The following is a 20,848-nucleotide window of genomic DNA, read 5'->3' as shown; positions in this document are numbered from 1 at the left end:
GTGTGCGACACGTACCCAGACTGACCTAGATAAGGACCCAGGGAACATGCCACGTTCTGGCCTCAGAACTCAACCGGTGTTCGCTCAGCCGTGTAGCCCTGTAGCACCCAGACAGGGATTCATCTTCAACAGCTTTTGGCGGGGAAAGAGCAACGTAAGAGCCGGGGGCACTGCACGGAGAAAGGGAAGTGGGAGATTTGGGAACAGTGGCTTCAGGATGGGGCCGGGGGAGCGGCGTGTGCCCAGCTTGGGCAGAGGGAGCCTTTCTAGGAGGCCACAAGGCATTCGCCTGGCCCCGGGAAGACAGCTGCACAAAGCAATGTTCCTGGCCAGCCAGGCCCGGCTGCTGTGCCGCATTAAACTGCAATTTAAACAATGAAGGGGCCAGTGCCTTTCTGAGCCTAATGCACTCGAACAGGCTGTAGAGCTTCACCGGAGAAACCTGCTCTGCCCCCCTTGATGCGGCCTCTCATGTCCTGCCCAAGTGGCCTCTGCCAGCATATGTCAATGACCATGCGCCCTGCCGCCCGTCAGCGCGCTGCCTCCGCCGTGCACAGCAGACTTCAAGGGAGGAACAGGGCCGAGCACGTTTGGGAGGTGGTGGGAGTCACTGCAGCTCCGCAGCTCCTCTCACCGCTCCTGCCCTCGACAACACAGCTCATCTCTAGCTACTCTGCCTTTTCCAGCCATGTCGCTTCCTCTGCTTCTCCTGCTCTCACTCACTCAGCAGATTCCGTCCACAGCTTCCATCCTGGCCCTGTCTGTGGTCTTCCCTCACTGCCTATTTTTTTTTTTAAGGCAGGGTCTCACTCTGTCACCCAGGCTGGAGTGCAGTGGTGCAATCACCTTCACTGCAGCCTCAACCTCCCAGGCTCAGGTGTTCCTCCTGCCTCAGCCTCTTGAGTAGCTGGAACCACAGGCTTGCACCACCATGCCCAGCTAATTTTTGTATTTTTTGCGGGGATGAGGTTTCGCCATGTTGGACAGGCTGGTCTCAAACTCTTGGCCTTAAGTGATCCTCCTGCCTGGGCCTCCCAAAGTGCTGGGATTATAGGCCTGAGTCACCACGCCCAGCCACCTCCCTGCTCTTTTCTCTGTGAGAATCCCTGCGTTCCATGGGGACGCTGCCTGAAGAAGGACTGGGACCCAGTGTTCTACCGGCATGGGCTGCCCTCTGCAGCCCTCTGCTTTAGGCCTGGACTCCCAGCCCCACTCAGCCCCCTCCTCTCTGATTTAGAGCCCAAGACCATGGACACAGGAGGCTCAGGTGTTCTCCCCTCAGCAGAGCAAGGAAAGGGCTCCAGGTAACAGTGCTGCACCTGTGCTGGGAGCTCCGTTCTCACTCACCTGTGTCCCATGGCGCCTGGCCCGGAATAGGAGCTAAATGCACATAGAATGAGTTCCCATTTTCAAAAGAGGGGATTTGACTCAGCAGACCACGGGTCTGCCAGTCTTCAGACCGTTGTTCTGAAATATGATTATGAACAATAGCAAACCAGGAATGATGGTCTCCTGTTCCGTGCCAGGCACTGTGTGAGGTCACGTGTGCGTATTACTTCATCTCAGCCTCAGAACACGCGTCCTGACCAGGTGGTGCAGATGAGAGGCAGAGGGGGAGCACCTTCCTTGCCCAGAGAGTGGCGGGGCCGGGAATCCAGGTGTGTCTGATGGCAGGGCCCAAGCTGAGACACATGACCTATTGGGCCATAAAAATCATGAGAAGGAAAATCAACATGCAAGCCACAGTATCTACTGAGTGTTTTCCTCCTTTCCGAGGATATTCGCAGGATGCTGGGAGTTAAAGCTGCAGGCTGTCTCCCTATCCTACTGGCTGGAAACCTGGGGCCAAGGGAAATGGGGAATTGTGCCAGGTTCATCCCCAGATGCCGCCCTGTCCAACCCAGCAGAGACTCTTAGACCCACAGAGTGCTGCCGTTATGGGTGTCACACGCAGTCCCCTCCTTGTCAGGAAGTAACACCAACAAAAAGTATTTACTGAGCCCTTAGAATGCACCTGGGGCTGAGCATGCCTCATCTCATAGATATCATGCCCCCATTCTACTGATGTGGAAACTGAGGCTTGGAGAGGTGAGAAGTGGAGTCTGGGTCCAATCTGGGGTTTCCTAGCCCCAGGGCCTCCCGAGGACCCCTTCCCTCACCTCCAGGCCCCACTCACAGGTCCCCACATTCTCACCACCAAGGGATCCTTTCTTCCCCTTCGCGGCACTTAACTCTGCAATTAATAAACTGGGCAGTTTTTTTCATCCTGCTCAGTAAAATGTGAGCCCCCCAGGACCGTGCCTATCAGTTCCACACCTTGTCTCCAGAGGCCAGCAGGGTGCCTGGCACAGAGTAGGGGGTCAGTAAACATCTGTGGAATGAATGAATGAGGGGATGAAAGACTGAACCGCCAGTACAGCCCAGAGTGACAGAATTTAAAAGCCTGTTACAGACCTGCTGAGCCTCCCCTTTCTCCCCTTCCCAAACCAAGCACCCACCATCCCGGCAGCCACCAACTGGGCCTGGACTCAGGGGTCCGGGCGGGCGGCCAGGGCCACTCCCCCCCGGCGGAGCTGCTGTCTGTGGTGTCTGTCGCGTGTGAAGCCCCGGGAGGGCCTTTGTCTGTGCCTGGCGTTGCCGCTGATCTGCTGCCCCCACCCCGGCCCCATTATGAAGGGAAAAGCACTTCCAAAAAAGTTGAACCTGTCACGGTGATGGATAACCTAAATGGACTCTCCCCGCTCGCGAACAGATGTCGACGCTGAACTCTGTCAGAAATAATTAAACACCTTTCACACTGAAAAGCAGCAGGCAGGGCGCGGCTGCTGCACCGACCCCGCCAGCCACGAGGGGGCTGCCCCGCCAGAGGGGCTGCCGAGACCCCCGCCCTGGATGACCCGGGCCACTTACAGGGTCGAGAGAGGAGAGGGACCAAAGAGGGAAGAGGACACGTCCCCCACTGTGCATTCCCTCTAGGTAGGGTGGTACAGAGATGTCTTCTTTCTGGTCTGTGCCACCAGCAACTGCCCCCAGTGGCCGGGACCCAGGAGGGGGCTCAGCCAGCAGCCGGCGAGGGGCCCTCCTACCAGGACAGTTATGCCTGGGCTCTCCGGACCTCTGTTTCCTCATCTGACAATAGTGGGTGGGACTAGTTCTTGAGGGTTCCTTCCAATCCAAGATTCTGTGATCCCCAGTTGACTGGCCCAGGAGCCATGTGGGAAGGGATGGGGGCCCTTGGAGGTACAGACCCCAAACCCAGGGTGAGCCAGCAGGGGGAGCAGCTCAGCTCCTTCTCAGGTGCCCATTTTGGGGATGGGACATGAACTCATTGTCTCCCATCCCTGAATGGAGGAGCCGCTGGGCTGGGGCTGATGCCCTCTGTGCCCTGGGGGGATAGGGACGCTCCCCTGCCCTTTGGACAGGTGTTCTAGGTCTGCAGGGCAGACAGCGAGGCCAGCAGGGAGTAGCGTGGTACATCTGTGTGCACGCACGACTCCAGGGACAGCCAGACGGGGTCAGGTGGTGACCCTGCCACACCTACCTGTCAGGTGGCTTTACCTGTCTGCGCCCACTTCCTCTTCCATAAAATGGGCTAACAAATGCTCCCCTGGCCGGGCTGCTGGGAGGATCCAGAGAGAACATGTGTGAACCACGCTTAGCAGAATGCCTGGCCCATGTTAACTGCCTGTAAGTGGCAGCTGCCATGAGGATGGTTGTGGAGATCATTCATTCATTCATTGCCCCGCTCGTTCACAAATCTTTTCCACGTGCGCCTTCGTGCCGGGCCCTGTTCCCCGCGCTCATGCTATCCTGGTAAACAGGCCAGACTCAGTGTGACTACTGCCGTCGGGCTGCTGGCCGCTGGCTTGGGGTGACATGGACAGACAGACCGACGCACAGGCAGCTGCACAGCTGCGCTCCTGGGCCGGGAAGTCTGGAGAAGTTCTGTCCTAGGTGTCCTCGGGTGTCCCCAGGTGCACCGTGTCCGCAGCCTGAAATGGTCCAGAGACACCAACCTTGCTTGAAGGGCAGAGGCCACTCCCATAACAATAGCCCCATTAAACATAACCCTGCGTGGGCCGGCCCACCCTGTTTCCGTGCCTTTTGCAGAAACTTCCTCAGGGCTCTCCAGGCAGGGTCCAGACACCCCCACTTGCCCAGGCAGCCCTCCCTGGGGCCCTGGCTAACAGCGCTTCCTCCAGTTCTCAACCAGCCACTCGTGCATGGCCACACAAAGCAGACGGTACATCCTTCTGCCCAAAGTCGGAGAGCGAGTGCTCCCAAAAGCTTATGGCCGATGACAGTGGCGAAAGACTGGATGCCACTGATGAAGAGACGGCTCAAGTACACGTTAGGAGACCTTGAAAACCATGGCTTTGATCTGTACTTATTGACACTTTAAAAACATATTGTTGGGCAAAAGAGTCCATGCCACGGGACCCTGTCTGGAGAGAAGCACCCAAGCATCTCTGAGTGTCTGCACAATGCCTGCAGACGTTCGGCAGAAGGGCCCCCCAAATGGTAGCAGTGGTGATCTTTGGGGTGGGGGGGTGGGGGGTGAAGCTGATTTTCCTTTCTCTGATGCTCTTTTCTATATGGTTTGCATTTTTTTCAATGAGTAGATGTAGCTTTTCCAAAACCAGGAGGGCTATTTTTTTAAATGTTTTTAAAAGATGGAGATCCTGAATTCTTCCCCGGGTGTTCATCCCAGTGTTCGACCCCCAGCTTTGAGCTCAGTTCTTCCTGATGTCTCACCAAACGCTCGCATGCTGCTGGCCAAGTCCGGTTTTGCATATTCAGCTTCCCTCAGGCATGAAGGTCAGGGCTGTGCCCCAGCAGCGAGGCCTGCTGACTTCCGGAGCCTGGATCTTTATTATAAAGTCTATGTTATAATTAGAGACCCAACATCCATTTTAGAAGGGGGCTTGCCCAAGCATCTGTGGGGGGGGTCCCCATGTTCCCCTCCCGCCCCCACCCCCGGAACACCTGCCCCTCCCCCCACAGTCCTTGTCTCTTTACACCATCAGTACCCACCAACATTACATAGTCGTTCAGTCACTAAAGTATGAACAAATTGACTATATTTTCATTTGGCTTTTGGTTTCAGCCCCACTGCTTTAGAATAATGGCCCAAGCTATTAAGCTAACAGTTTGATTTACAAGCTTTTGTGCTCTGAATGCTGGGATCAGACTCCTCTGTTCGTGGAAGACTAACCCTGCCTCGGGTCTCCTGGGCCCCTGGCTCCCTAATAGAACAGGAGATGGAGGGAAAAAAATATATCTCAGCAGCCAGCCAAGCAGTGACACCCAGAGATGCAGCTGATTAGTGAAAGCTGCTGAATCTAAGAAAAGGATTTTCTTTCCCACCTTTAAGCTCTCTTACAAATCATAGCTGGCTAGAAAGTTAACTCTCTGCTAAACCCCCCAAGCGGGCTCCTAGCCTGTCCACCTGCCACCTCTGCCTTTCCACAAGGCTTGCCCGGTTAAAATGAAGATGGGCCGACCCCCACAAAGGTGTATCCGACCCCAGGAAGGACAGATGCCAGATCTATGGCCCCTCCCAAGGGTCTCTGCACCAGTGATGTATTTTAAGAATCTGTCGCCTCCTTGCATCGGAATAAGAATCATCTTATGTCGCTGTGTAGGGCACCAAGTGCAGGAATGGAATGTGTCACATGTGGAAACAGAGCAATGGGAAGAATGACTCAGAGGCCCTGATGGAGCTGACACTTCCTCTGTAAATACAGATACCCCCCATTCTACATGGATCCGTATGCCGACGAGCTGACTTGCTACAGGGATGAAAGCAGGAGCTTGGCCGGGCGCGGTGGCTCACGCCTGCAATCCCAGCACTTGGGAGGCTGAGGCGGGTGGATCACCTGAGGTCAGGAGTTTGAGATCAGCCTGGTCAACATGGTGAAACTCTGTTTCTACTAAAAATGTAAAAATTAGCCAGGCGTGATGGCAGGCACCTGTAATCACAGTTATTCGGTGGGGCTGAGGCAGAAGAATCGCTTGAGCCCCGGAGGTGGAGGTTGCAGTGAGCAGAGATTGCGCCACTACACTCCAGCCTGGGAGACAGAGCAAGACTGTCTCAAAAAACAAACAAACAAACAAAAAGCAGGAGCTTAATTGGTTTTACATAATCTGGCACCTCAGACGTATAGAATTTTTAGGCACCTGCTCGTGGGGTGACATTGCTGCTCAAATACTGGCAAGCCACAAATAGCCAGAGCTAACGTTCTGGGGCAGAGACAAGAGGAAAGGAGGTGTTCATGTATGTGGGGAGTGATGCGGGAATAGCAGCCAAGTTCCCAGAGCAGCACTCAGAGTTTGGGAGTGTCTGCGGTGGGGCCTGGAGAGGCCAACAGTGAAGGGATGACCAAAGCTGACACTTCCAACAAGACCAGTCCTGCAACCTGGGAACCTCCAGCCTGGCTGCCCCCTTCATCCTTCCAGCTCCGGAGGCTTTTCTGTCTAATCCAGAAGGTTCTTCTCCCTGATTATATGCAAAAATATTTCACTTTTTTGTTAAAAATCACCAGAATCAATGAGTAAGACAGCTGGTTTGGGCATCAGTTACATCTTTCTAATTTCTAGAGGCAGCAAGAGTCTCATGTTGAATTTTGGGAGTTGATGGAATTTGGGGGGTGCCCAGTTTCTTCTTCCGACTTCTAGCTCATCTCCAGGAGAATAAATCTCCGATGATCTAGAGAGAATCCCAGCAGCTTGGGAAGGAATTTGGGGAGCAGCGTCTTCCTCAACATCTCCCTTGAAGCTTTTTTTTTTTTTTTTTGGGACAAGGTCTCACTCTGTTGCCCAGGCTGGGGTGCAATGGTACAATTATGGTTCAATGCAGCCTCTACCTCCCAGTCTCAAGTGATTCTCCTACCCCAGCCTCCTAAGTAGCTGGGACTACAGGTGCGCAGCTAATTTTTAATTTTTTTGTAGAGACAGGGTCTCACTATGTTACCCAGGTTCCTTCTGGTTTCTGAGTGTCCCCACTTGTCAGCCTCCATCCCCTGGCCCCAGCAAGGTTGGTGGGGTGGGGACCCAAAGCCACCTGACTTGGTGCCATCTGATATGGGGCCGGTAGCAGGTTCTTGCCCATAAATGGCATCAGATGATTTCCTGGGATAAATTCAGGGTTCATTCAAACTGAACTCTGGCAAAAGTGCAGGTGAAATGGATCAAGATGCTGCAAACACAGCCTGACTGGCTACCCTCAGAGATGCAAAGTGCATGGTATCAGTGAACACATTTGGAGTAGGGGAAAGTAAGACAATGGGGAGGTTTTATGAAGACCGATTCTGTCTTCTTCCCCTCCTCTCCTCAAAGAAGTCCTAGGAAATGATGCCTTAGGGTGGTGCAAAAAAAAAAAAAAAAAATGGGCTGTTTGACCAAAGTCCAGTGGCTGGGAGAGTGGAGGGGAGAAGTTATCCTAAAGATAGAGTTCCCAGACAGCAGCAATGATGACATCAACAGCTCACACATCCTCACTCCTTCTTGGGTGCCAGCCTGGGTGCCCCCTTTTTTTTTTTTTTTTGTAAACTGTATTTTATTTTTTTAAGATAGAGTCTCACTCTGTTGCCCAGGCTGGAGCACAGTGGCACAATCTTGGCTCACTGCATCCTCCGCCTCCTGGGTTCAAGCAATTCTTCTGCCTCAGCCTCCTGAGTAGCTGGGATTACAGGCATCTGTCACCATGCCCGGCTAATTTTTGTATTTTTAGTAGAGACAGGGTTTTGCCATGTTGGCCAGGCTGGTCTCGAACTCCTGGCCTCAAGTGATCCGCCCGCCTTGGCCTCCCAAAGTGCTGGGATTACAGGCATGAGCCACCACACCTGGCCCAAGCCTGGGTGCTTTTGTGAGTTATCCCATTTCATGTCAATACTCTCAATAACCCCACATGGTAGAGATGAGTCACCCTGTCTCTGGGGCAAGGAGGCTAAGGCTCGGAAGCTTGAAGTCACGTGGCCAGGTGGGGACTTGGACTCTGGCTGGCTGCCTCCCTCCAAGCCTCAGGCCCTGAAAGAGCTGATAAATACTAAAGACCTGCAACTGAGGTCGGGGGCCAGTGCGGGGCTAAATGCCGGGCCCAGGAAGGAAAGTGCAGGGCGGTCAGGAATGAGGGATTTTATGAGTGTCCAGAGTGTCGTGGCTGGGCCTGCTCTGGCTGATTTAAGCCCTGGCAATAAACCAAACTTCCCACTGTCCCAAAAGCCTCTAGACCTTGATAAAATCTCGGGCATCTTTTAAATTGCAGTTTGGCCCCAAAGGCTAAAAAGGAAAGAGGTGGCTGATCTCGGACTCAGGCTTACTGCATTAAAAGTGGGAGGCTGAGGCCGAGCCCAGCAGGAGGGCTGTGTCTGTCTGTGGGCTGGGCAGCCATGCAGAGCGGCTCCAGGTCCCAGCCTGCGTCGTGCCTGCCCCAGGTCTGCATCTGTGAAGTGGAGACGGCAACAGAGAGGACCAGGTGCAATCATGCATGTGAAGCGCGTGGCACAGTCCTGGCTAGGGGAGGGTCACGGGGCAACAAAGCCTCTGGGAGGGACGAGGCCCTGGAAGCTGCTCCTTTAGACGAGTTACTCAAAAACTTGGCTATGCCTGGGATCTTCTGAGGAGATGTTTAAAATGCAGAGTCTAAGGCCCAGTGCGGTGGCTCATGCCTGTAATCTCCCAGCACTTTGGGAGGCCAAGGCGGGAGGATCACTTGAGCTCAGAAGTTTGAGACCAGCCTGGCCAATATGGTGAAACGCTGTCTCTAGCAAAAATACAAAACTTAGCTGGGCATGGTGGTGTGCTCCTGTAATCCCAGCTACTTGGCAGGCTGAGGCAGGAGAATTGCTTGAACCTGGGAGGTCGAGGTTGCTGTGAGCCCAGATCGCAACACTGCACTCCAGCCCGGGTGACAGGGTGAGACTCCATCTCAAAAAAAAAAAAAAAAAAAGCAGAGTTCAGGGCCCCCCCAGGACTCTGATCCAGTGGGTCTGGGACAGCCACCAAATCTGTATTTTCAGCAAGCCAGCTGCCCCAGCTCTCAGGGTCAGTGTCCACTCCACTCTTACAGTTATGTTCAAATATGTGTTTACTGTGGCAGGTGGATGTATTTTCATATGTTTGACATGAGGCATGATGGGGCTTTCAAAGGGAAACGTGCAGTTGGAGACCGCCTCTGTCTGTTAAACAGCCCTAAGGCTTATGAACTTTTGTCTTAGTCAGGCTGCTCTAACAAAATTCCATAGACTGGGGAGCTTAAACAACAGATGTTTATTCCTCCTAGATCTGGAGACTCTAAGTCCAAGGTCAGGGCGCCAGCATGATCGGGTTCTGGTGAGGGTCCTCTTCCTGGCGTATAGCCAAGGCACCTTCTCACCGAGTCCTCACTTGCTGGAGAGAGAGAGAGAGGAAGCACACACTCTGGTGTCTCTTCTTATGAGGACGCTAATCCTATCATGGGGACCCCACCCTCACGACCCCATTTAAACCTAATCAACTCCCCAAGAGCCTCATCTCCAATGCCATCACACTGGGGGTCAGGGATTCACAAATGCATTTTGTTGACTGAGCATGGTGGCTCCCACTTGTAATCCTAGCACTTTGCGAGGCTGAGGTGGGAGGATCATTTGAGGCCAGGAGTTCAAGACCAGCCTGGGCAACTGAGACTCCGTCTCTACAAACAAACAAACAAACAAACAAACCAACAAACCAACAAACACCATATGCGAATTTTGGGTGGACACATTCAGTCCACAGCAAGCTCTTTTTCAAGTGCAGTGGAAATCTGCCTTCTACCTTCCACCTCCTCGTTGTGTTTCTTGCTTCTGTATCCCCATGGAATCACCTTCTCTCCCTTCTACATGACAGCCCTGCAAATTCCCAAAGTCAGATACCATTTCTTCATAGACAACCAGGGCCTCACCTGCACCCCAGGGCAGAGTTCTGAATGTTGGAAGGGGGAACCCTGCGTTGCAACAACAGTGGACGGCCCAGGCTCCACGGTTTCCGCCAGTCCATGCTGCGTTCTCTACCTTTATCCACATGCATGGAAGATTTGTCAAGCTGCACTGCATTTCTATATATTTTTAAATAAAATTGTGGCTGAAGCTGTGTATCAACGCCACTTGAATCACTTGATACAAGAACCTCCGTGAAAATTCCCTGCTGGAGGGCAATTTCAGGAAGAAGCTTGGTCGGATTCATGTACTACTACTAATAGTAATAACAGTACAAGCCACTGTATCTTCAATGCCTGCACTGTGTGCCAGGCACCATTCCAGGGGCTTGGCAATGACCCCACGGGATGGGTAGTATGACCCTTACTTTGCAGGTGAGAAACTGAGGCCCCTGGTCACACAGCTGGAAAGCGATAGGACCAGGATTGGAACTCAGATCTGTGGAACTCAAAGCCCTATGTCCCTAATCATCGAGTGCACTGTCATCCCTTCTGTTGTGGAAAAAACATGCTCGACGTGATGGAATGTGCTCCATTTGGCTTCATGTGGCAGAAATTGAGCAAGAGTTAGAATCTGTTTAAACCAGGGGCCTGAGAGTCGCTACACTTTTCTTCAGACTATGCTTTATGCAACCCTTAATTTTTTTTTTTTTTTTTTTTTTTTTTTTTGAGACAGGCTCTCACTCTGTCACCCAGGCTGGAGCGCAGTGGCACAATCACAGCCTTGACTTCCTAGGCTCAGGTGATCCCCCACCTCAGTCTCCCAAGTATTTGGGACTACAGGTGCACACCACCATGCCCGGCTAATTTTTTTGTATGTTTTGTAGAGACGGGGTTTTACCATGTTGCCTAGGCTGGTCTCGAACTCCTGGGCTCAAGAGATCGGCCCGCCTTGGCCTCCCAAAGTGTTAGAATCACAGGCATGAGCCACTGTGTCCAGCCCTTAAATACCTTGTTTCACATTGTATGCAATCCGCCAGATACCTTCAAATCACTTGGAAGGAGACAGGGTACAAATATTGAAGAAAGTAAAACACTTCTTCCACTTAGAGTTTAAGCTGAGCAAAGCAGAGATCTTCAGGGTGTCTGAATCTTGGATGCATTCCTAAGGGCTGTGTTGCCTCATCCCCAGGCTCCTGACCCACTCATCTGTCCATCCATCCATCCATCTATCCAACCATCTATCTATCCATCAATCTATGCATCCATCCATCCGTCCGTCCGTCCGTCCATCCATCCATCCATCCATCCATCCATCCATCCGTCTATCCATCCATCCTCAGCCATCTGTCTGTTTGTTCATCCAACCGTCCAGCCAAGATTTGTTTGGTGTCTACTGGGTGCCTCTAAAAGTAGAGTTACCCCAAGACCTTTGAAGGCCTCCTGTCTGCTGATATTTCCCTAGAACCATGCCCACAATATGGCATTAACATCTTTGCTATCTAGCTGAGGACACTTAGCTCTAATAGTCCTATTTGTGACTTGTCAGGCTTAGCCTCGTCAACCACAGAAAGGTTCTGCTCCTTCTTAAAAGATACCAGAAAAAAATCCTTCCTGGTCATTATTCCAATAAGATAAAAGGGGAATAACAACACCAAACCTCGCTGCAGTACACTCCACCCCCATGGGCCAAGGACACCAAACATCTGAGTGTGTCCCCAGCTTCCCTGGCAGTAACGCAGAAGTTGTTCAACAGCCTATATTAATGAGCAATAAAGTCCTGACGGGCACTGCATGGACGGCTCAGCAAAGGACTTAATTTGCAACCGAGCACAAAATCAAAGACTGTCAACCGAGGAACCATGTGGCTGGATAAGCACCTTGTGCTACCTGAGAAACACTGTCAGGTAAATTTCCAGAGAAAGTAATTAAGGAATCCCCATTGTCTAAATTCAGCAGTAAAATTTGGAGCTCCGGAATTTGATGCTCACCAGGGACCTGGTGTCTCCTCCCAGCCCGATCCTTCATCAGAATGAACAGTGGAGGCTTAGAAAGGGATCAGCTGGCATGCCTCCCACCCTTTCCCTAACACGCCCCCCAGCCCTGTGTGGTCCTGCGTGTGTTGTCTTGTCAGAGAAGCAGAAAGCAGCAAATGAGATCTCCGCGTTGTGAGATGGGGGTGAGATTAATATACAAACATATAGGCCTGAGATCTGGCAAGTGCCAATTAATATTTATCAAGCACCCACGGCGTACATGATACCGAGAATCAACATGCAAAACATACAGTCCCTGGCATCAGGCAATCTCCACTCCCAGTCACACTCAGGTTCCGCACACACATAGATGATCCGTGCTTGGAGGCACCTGCCCCGGTGGGAGAACACACCAGGAGTTTAAGTTGATATTGATACAAGCGCCCTCTTCATACTGAGACAATGTAGGATTCTCAAGCAGGCATCGTCAGCACCCTGGCCTTCACTGGGGGAACCCTGCTGAGACACCACCCCCAGATCTCTAGGGGCCGCCCCATTCACAAAGACACCTCAGCAGGGTCTCCATCAACACAGTCCCTTCACTAACTTCTTCTCAGTCCTCACAATTAAAGAAAAAGTCCTCCTCCCCACTGAAGATCAGGCTCTGCTGTGACCTCCCCTGTCCTGATTATTTCTAAGCTGGGGTGGGCAGGTTGTGGCAGGACCCCTCCAGAAGAAAGAGCTGAGCAGCCTCCCATCATCTGGGTTCTGCAAAGAAAAGGGAGGACCCCCTCTCTGGCGGCTCAGCTTGTCAGGGCCTTTGTTGACAACCCCATTGAAAGCGGCCTCACTGTTGCTGTGAAGTTCCCTCCGTCTCCCATTCACTCCTTTCTCAGACAGTTTTTGAAAGGCGAAAAGTCTGGAAAACACACACACTCCCACCCCACCCCCCGAGCCCCATCACACAGAGGGAGAGGGGGCGGCAGCTTGGGGGAGCCGGGCTGACGAGCCCCTCACCTGGCCCCGCGGTGCACCGCCTCCAATTAAATCAAAATGGTTTGTTTTTAATGGTCTTTTACACTGACAAGTGGGCGATCATTTTGGGCCCACGAGCTGTCAGGGAACTGAGGCAAATCCTCCGTTGATAATGCCCAATGCTTCCAATTAGGAGCCGAGGCCGCTCCTGGCGCGCTAACGATTCCCCAGCCAGCCCCCAGGCCCCTTTGGCGCTGGCTGTTTCTTCTGCCTCCTCCACCGCAAATTACTGACACAAAACGGAAGGCCCCGCGTCTCCTCCGCCACGCCAGGCCCGGGCCCTGTTGGGTTTAATGAGCCGATGGAAGTTTCGTGGCTCCGGCGCTAAATTCTTTTCTTGTTTGACAGCTGCTCGGCTAAGGCAAGTGTTGACCTTATAAAAGATTTAGTGTTTCTCATTATTTTCTGTCAAGCTTCACAAGTGATGGTGCGGCGGTTATCATTTGCATCCTGGGGTGTGTGTGTGCAGCGGGTGTGTTGGGTGCGTGTGTTGGACAGGGGCTCCAAGGTGCACACGGGAAACGGGAAGGGGTCTTTTCCTCTCCCCAAGTTGTCCCTGGCCCCTGCGCAGCAGCTGCTAGTGTGAGGTTCTTGCTGGGCCCAGGTGTTTCAAAGAGAAGGCAAGATGCAAGGCCAAGGTGATGGATGCTTGCATGGCTTCCAGCCCTCCCGATGGAACCAGAGCCACCGCCGTGGGGGCACGGGAGGAAGCCCAGTGCACACTGAAGTCAGTCAACTCTCAGAGCCTGCTGGGCCCCCCAGCCCAGCCAGGGATGAGCGCTGGGCAGCAGGACAGTCCCAGCCAGACTCAAGGCTGAGGACGGTTTTAGGGTCACGCTCAAGATTTAATCAGGGACCTCACTCTTGCCTCAGAGGCCCTGGTTAAGGCAGTTTCCCAAAAGCTTCCTCCTTCTGCTCTACACCCAGAGAACCGATTTTTTCAAAGTGGCTGGCATTATTCTCCCCAAACTGACTATGGGAACTTTGTTAGTCCTTACTTTGTTCTGGCACCCCACGCAAATCGAGGCCACTCGGTAACTCACAAGGCTGCCGGGAGTCCATGGGGCACCTTCTCCAGTGCCTGCTGGCCTCCTCATCTCTTTTCTTTCCATCTCTGCATCCTCCCCTTGCTCCAACGTACCGGCTGGCTATCCCAGGAATGGGCAACCTGAGGTTGCAGAAACAGTGAGAGAGTTAAGGGCAGAGGAATGTGTAGATGTCTCCTCCCGCAGTTCTGAGTTTATAAGCATCATTGTTACCATGGGAGACTCCATGTTGATCTTTTAGAGTGAAAACGTGGCACTCTACCTCCCTCCTGTGCCCATGGCAGACCTTACTAATCAATCGTCGTGTACTTTTTTCACCTGCCTAGGTTCAGCCTTAGAATATTTTGTAACAAAGGATGGCCATCAGCTACCACCAGTCTATTAGAGCTAAGTGAAATGAAATAGTACTGCCATCCCTGCCTTACAGAGGTCATGAAAATAAATTGCTATAGGTATTCCTAAAATTGCTTATCTTTTAATGCTACATTAAGATGATATTTATAGAAAAGGAAATAAAATATATAGCCCACTACATAAAAATAAATAAATTAGACTTCACCAAACTTTGAAAGCTTTTGTGCTTCAAACGATACCATCAAGAAAACAAAAAGACAACCAGCAGAATGGGAGAAAATATTTGTAAATCGTATGTCTGACAAGAGACTTGTGTTGATGAATATATAAATTACTCTTCTAAGCCAGTAATAAAGTCCAGGTGCAGTGGCTCATGCCTGTAATCCCAGCACTTTGGGAGGCAGAGGTGGGAGGATCACCTGAGGTCAGGAGTTCGAGACTAGCCTGGCCAACATGGTGAAACCCCATCTCTACTAAAAATATAAAAATCAGCCAGGCGTGGTGGCAGGCGCCTGTAATCCCAGCTACTCAGGAGGCTGAGGCAGGAGAATCACTTGAACCCAGGAGGCAGAGATTGCAGTGAGCCGAGATTGCACCATTGCACTCCAGCCTGGGAGACAAGAGTGAAATTCTGTCTCAAAAAAATAAATAAATAAAAATAAGGATGGGTGCAGTGGCTCACGCCTGTAATCCCAGCACTTTGGGAGGCCAAGGTGGGCAGATCACCTGAGGTCAGGAGTTCGAGACCAGCCTGACCAACATGGTGAAACCCCATCTCTACTAAAAATATAAAAATTAGCCAGGCGCGATGGCACGCACCCGTAAACCCAGCTACTCAGGAGGCTGAGGCAGGAGAATCACTTGAACCCAGGAGGCAGAGGTTGCAGTGACCTGAGATCGTGCCATTGCACTCCAGCCTAGGTGACAGAGCAAGACTCTGTCTCAAAAAAAAAAAAAAAAATCAGTAATAAAAAGATAAATAACTCAATTTAAAAATGGGTGGCCAGGCGTGGTGGCTCATGCCTGTAATCCCGGTATTTTGGGAGGCCAAGGTGGGCGGATCATGAGGTCAGGAGATCGAGACCATCCTGGCTAACACGGTGAAACTCCGTCTCTACTAAAAATACAAAAAAAATTAGCCAGGCGTGGTGGCAGGCTCCTGTAGTCCCAGCTACTCAGGAAGCTGAGGCAGGAGAATGGTGTGAACCTGGGAGGCGGAGCTTGCAGTGAGCCGAGATCATGCCACTGCACTCCAGCCTGGGTGACAGAGCGAGACTCTGTCTCAAAAAAACAAAAAACAAAAGGCAAAAGATATGAACAGATATTTCTCTTTCTTTTTTTTTGAGACAGAGTCTCACTCCGTCGCCCAGACTGGAGTGCAGTGGCACGATCTCGGCTCACTGCAAGCTCCGCCTCCCGGGTTCCGCTATTCTCCTGCCTCAGCCTCCCGAGTAGCTGGGACTACAGGCGCCTGCCACCACACCCGGCTAATTTTTTGTATTTTTAGTAGAGACGGGGTTTCACCGTGTTAGCCAGGATGGTCTCAAACTCTTGACCTCATGATCCGCCCTCCTCGGCCTCCCAAAGTGCCAGGATTACAGGCGTGAGCCACTGCGCCCAGCCCAGATATTTCTCCAAAGGAGAAAAACAAATAAACACATGAAAAGATGCTCAACAACATCATGAACCATCACGGAAACACAAATCAAAATCACAATGAGATGGGACTTCACTCCCCCAGGATGGCTAGAATAAAAATGACAGACAACAACAAGTGTTGGTGAGGATATGGAGAAATTGGAACACCCATACGTGCTGGTGGGAATCAAAAATGGTGCAGTTCTCCAAAAGTGGAAATACTTTGGCAGTTCTCCAAAAGGCTAAACAAAGAGCTCCCGTATCACCCAGAAATTCTCCTCTTAGGTATACACCCAAGAGAAATGAAAACATACATCCACACAAAAACTTGTACATGAATGTCCTAGCAGCATTACTCATAATAGTCAAAAATGGAAACAACCCAAGGTCCATCAACTGATGAATGAGTAACAAAAATGTGGTCCGTCCAAAAAAGGAATACTATTCCCGGGAAGGAATGAAGCGGTCCTCTGTGCTGTAACGTGGATGAACCTTGAAAACATGATGCTAAGGGAATGAAAGCAGCCAGTCACAAAAGACCTCACATTGTATAATTCCATTTATATGAAGAGTCCAAAATAGGGAAAGCCACACCAACAGGAAATAGATTAGTGGTTGCCAGAGGCTAGGGAAGAGGAATAGGAGTGACTGCTAATGGCTATAACGTTTCTTTTGGGGGTGATGAAATGTTCTAAAGTTAGAGTGTGGAGGTGGTTTGTACCATCCTAAGAACAGGCTAAAATTGGTGAAGTTTATGGTATGTGAATTATATCTCAATAAAGCTGTTTTTAAAAAGAGTCACTTTAAAAAATAGCCCAGTTGGATCAGATGAGTGATCATCGCCTAGATTCTGACTTTAGGGGCCAGAACAGGGTGATAATTGGCCACCGAGGTCTGGCCTCAGACGAGGGGGGTCTGCTGTGTCCTCCACTACAGCTCTCATTCACCTGCAGCCTATTGAACTTACAAGCTGAAGAAGCTTAGGAGCTGACCCAAGGTTTACGGAAAGTTCATACACACACCCCACCTTGGGACTGGCGTTACCCAGTTATGTTGCTCCTAGCCTCTAGCAAACAGCTTCATTGTTCAATTTTGATTTCAACTGCTGCTGACTGGCCTTTGCTAATCCTTGCGAATGACCTGAAGCCATTGGTATGGCTTCTCAAAAGAGCAAATCGATTCTCATTTTCAAAGGCACAAATGCCTAGCTTTCCTTCTGCTCTGGTAAGTCCCACAGCCCTGCAGTCAGTCCATGGAGCACAGCTCTGGATTCCGGTTGGGGCTCTGTCACTTAGTAGCTGGGTGTCCTTGGGCCGGTGTCCTACCCTACCAGAGCTTCAGTCTCCTCCTTTGTCGGACGAGTGGTCCCCGCCCCATCCCCTCAAGGTCGTTGCTCCTCCCCATTCCCCTTCCCCGGGCACGCACGGTTCACCGAGAGTGGTGCCGGTGCTGTTTGAGAATCTACATTAGACCTTGCAGGAAGGCAGGAAGTTTGTTTTCCAAGCGGAGCTTGGCTGTTCTTTGAAATCGCAGCATGTGTCAGCAGGGAGGGTCGGGTCCTGTGTCCTTGCTCATCTATTTTTGGACCACAGAGAAATGAGAGCCAGTGGCAGAATAACAATCTAGGGGACCAGATGTCTCAGGAGAGATTGTTACCCTTGTTAATTACTTAAATGACAACCTGCTATATCAGAGCTGAGGACCCAGCCTGCTCTCCCACGATGTCCTGCATGAATCTGTGTTCTACCGGGGCCTCTGACCTCCAGCTGCCCCGAACTTGACAGGAATTACTGACCTGGGACTGATCCATAATTTTCAAGTGCCTCTCATTAGAGGAGACAGCCACTCAATCTTTTAAAGTAAAATCTCTCTCCCAGTCACCTGAGCAGTTGTCACTTAAAAACTAATCTAAAATCTCTATGCCTGTCATTATTATTTTTTTTTTAGCTCTTCGGCAGATTTTTTTTTTAATCTGTTTTTCCCCCTCAAATCCTCCCTTTTGCCTTGTTAGTCTCCAGACCTGGCACTGGAAGCTTGGTGTCTAGTTAGGGGACCTTCGTGTGGCCAGCGTGTGGGGAGGGGGCGTCTGCTGGCTCAGCTGCCTTGGCTGTGGGACTGGGTCAGGGACCTGGACTCAGAAAGTGCTGTGGAAAAGCTGATTGACCTGTGAATTTGTACAGTGGCAGATTTGGTTTCTTCTGGCCGTTGTGGTGCATGTACACACACACACACACACACACACCCATACACACACACCCCCACACCCACACCCACACACCCACACACACACCCACACCCACACACACACACCCACACACACACACACCCACACACACCCACACCCACACCCACACCCACACACCCACACCCACCCACACACACCCACACCCACACACACACACCCACACACACACCCCCCACACACACCCACACACACCCACACACCCACACACACACCCACACACACACCCACACACACACCCACACCCACACACACCCACACACCCACACACACCCACACACACACCCCCACACACACACCCACACACACACCCCCACACACACACACCCACACACACCCACACACACACCCACACACACACCCACACACACACCCACACCCACACACCCACACACCCACACACACACCCCCCACACACACCCACACACACACACACACACACCCCTCCATGTGTCTCTGGGATGGCTTCGCAAGCAACAGCAAGGCGTAACACTGGACAGGAGGCTCAAGACAAAACACATGGCTCCTGCCCTGTCCTCCCAACATGAAGAGCCCCAGGGCTGTGGCTGCCTGAACCCCCCACCTGTGGCAGAGGCGTCGGTGGAGAGGGTAAGAAGGCAAGGAAAGAGGGAAGGGGAAGAAGGCAAAGGCAGCCCGCTTTTCAGCTTGTGGACCAGGGCCATTCAACCCAGCAGAAGGCTGTGCTGCCCCACAAGGAGGAACAGCCAACACCTCATCTCCAGGTAGAGCCTCTGCGTCTTGGATATTTGCTCAGGCATAGAGGTCAATTTAAGCCCCCATGAAGCTGGAGAAGCCCAACAGGAAGGGCCATCGGGAAGTCACATACGTAAGCCAACATCACCCACCACTGGCGGCTACGGTTCCTATGGCAAAACTTGGTTGGTATTCAAATTTGGAATCCTACCCACATCTCCAATAAGGGAAACTCATAAAACAGAGTTACTCTTTCTAAACTGTGTGTGGCAGGAGGAGGCCCTCCCTCACCCCAGGTCACCTCCCACAAACGCAGTTTGAACCTACATTTGTGTTTTCGTATGAAAAAGAGGAAAAAACAATAGTCCTGTAGAAATAAAACTGAAATCCTCTCTGCTTCCCTCCCTGGGTTCACTCCCCTCCCTCCCAGAGGCAGAGCCTGGCGTGACCTCTGAGAACATTCTTTTCCTTCCGCCCCTTTCTGTCTAAGCAGATTCACCCATATGCTGGAGCAACAAAGGGAAGCATTTTGTATGTTTCTTATGTTTTTCATATCAAGGAAATCATGCTTACGTTCCATTCTGTAAATTTTTTTAATTCAACATTGGGTTTTTGAGATTTATGCTCATTGATTCTGATAGATCTGGAAAAACACTGTCTCATATAACTTTCTGATAAAAATGTTCTACATCCACCTGTCCACTGCAGTAGCTACTGGCCACTCAGGGCCATTAAGCACTTGCTGTTGTTGTTGTTGTTGTCGTTATTGTTTTTTTTTTGAGACGGAGTCTCGCTCAGTCTCCCAGGCTGGAGTGCGGTGGCACAATCTCGGCTCACTGCAACCTCCGCCTCCCAGGTTCAAGCGATTCTCCTGCCTCAGCCTCCTGAGTAGCTGGGATTGCAGACATGCACCACCACACCCAGCTAATTTTTGTATTTTTAGTAGAGACAGGGTTTCATCATGTTGGTCAGGATAGTCTCAAACTCCTGACCTCGTGATCTGCCTGCCTCAGCCTCCCAAAGCGCTGGGAATACAGGCGTGAGCCACCACACCTGGCCGCAGTTGGGGGTTTTTTGGCTTTTTGTTTGTTTGTTTTTAGAGACAGTGCCTCACCCTGTCACCTAGGCTGGAGTGCAGGGGTAAGATCATCGATCACTGCAGCCTCCACCTCCTGGGCTCAAGCAACCCTCCCCCTCAATCTCCTGAGTACCTGGGACCACAGGTGGGTGCAACCATGCCCTGCTAAAATTTTTTCTGTAGAGATAGGGTCTTGCTATGTTGTCCAGGCTGGTCTCGAACTTCAAGCTTAAGCGATCCTCCCGCCTCAGCCTCCCAAAAAGCTGAAGTTACAAGTGTGAGCTGCTGCACCCGGCCTATTGAGCACTTGGTATGTGGTTAGTACAACTGAGGAACTTAGTTTTAGATTTTGTTTAATTTTAGTCCACTGACATTGAAATAGCTGCATGTGGCTGGGGGCTGCCATGTTGGGTGGGGCCTCTCTGGAGTGTCCACTGTAGTGGATGCAAGGTGTTCCACCATCTGAATTCACCACCCTTCATCCGAGCAGTCCCCACTGATGGACACGCAGTTATTTCCGGCATTTATTGACATGGTGCTACCATGAGGATTCCTTATGCACATCTCTTAGTGGACATTTTTGAGAATTTCTGCAGGGCATGTATGTAAACACGGATTCGTTGGTTCGTAGGGTGTGCACGTGGCCAGCCATTCGGGCTATGCCAAGTCCCTCTAAAGAGGTTGTACGGATGAACACACTCGCTAGTAGTGCATGAAAGTTCCCGTTTCTCATGTCAGACTCATTCCCATTATTACCAATCCGATGTGTGTGAAATGCTTATTCTCTTGCTTAATGTGCTATTCCCTGATGATGCGCTGGGTTGAGCATACTGTCCTGTTTTTTGGCCACTCAGATTTCCCCTCTGGAAA

General features: G+C 51.4%; 2 protein-coding genes across 3 annotated transcripts in view; one reads left to right on the top strand and one right to left on the bottom strand.

Annotated features, from left to right (window-relative positions):
• The window catches only part of CFAP77 (cilia and flagella associated protein 77), a 176,562-nt gene that overhangs the window by 130,775 nt on the left and 24,939 nt on the right, over positions 1 to 20,848 (top strand). The window lies entirely within an intron of this gene.
• The window catches only part of DDX31 (DEAD-box helicase 31), a 142,887-nt gene continuing 123,134 nt past the window's right edge, over positions 1,096 to 20,848 (bottom strand). The window contains exon 21 of one of the 2 annotated variants that reach the window (XR_010119915.1): positions 1,096 to 1,696. The gene's annotated coding sequence lies outside the window, so the exon portion shown is untranslated. Of the gene's footprint in view, positions 1,697 to 13,906; positions 14,075 to 20,848 lie in introns of those variants that run through there. The other variant, XR_010119916.1, reaches the window with a different exon arrangement.

This window comes from Symphalangus syndactylus, chromosome 3 (assembly GCF_028878055.3).
Source record: "Symphalangus syndactylus isolate Jambi chromosome 3, NHGRI_mSymSyn1-v2.1_pri, whole genome shotgun sequence".
Lineage (NCBI taxonomy): Eukaryota > Metazoa > Chordata > Mammalia > Primates > Hylobatidae > Symphalangus > Symphalangus syndactylus.
This window is presented reverse-complemented; position numbering and strand designations above follow the sequence as displayed.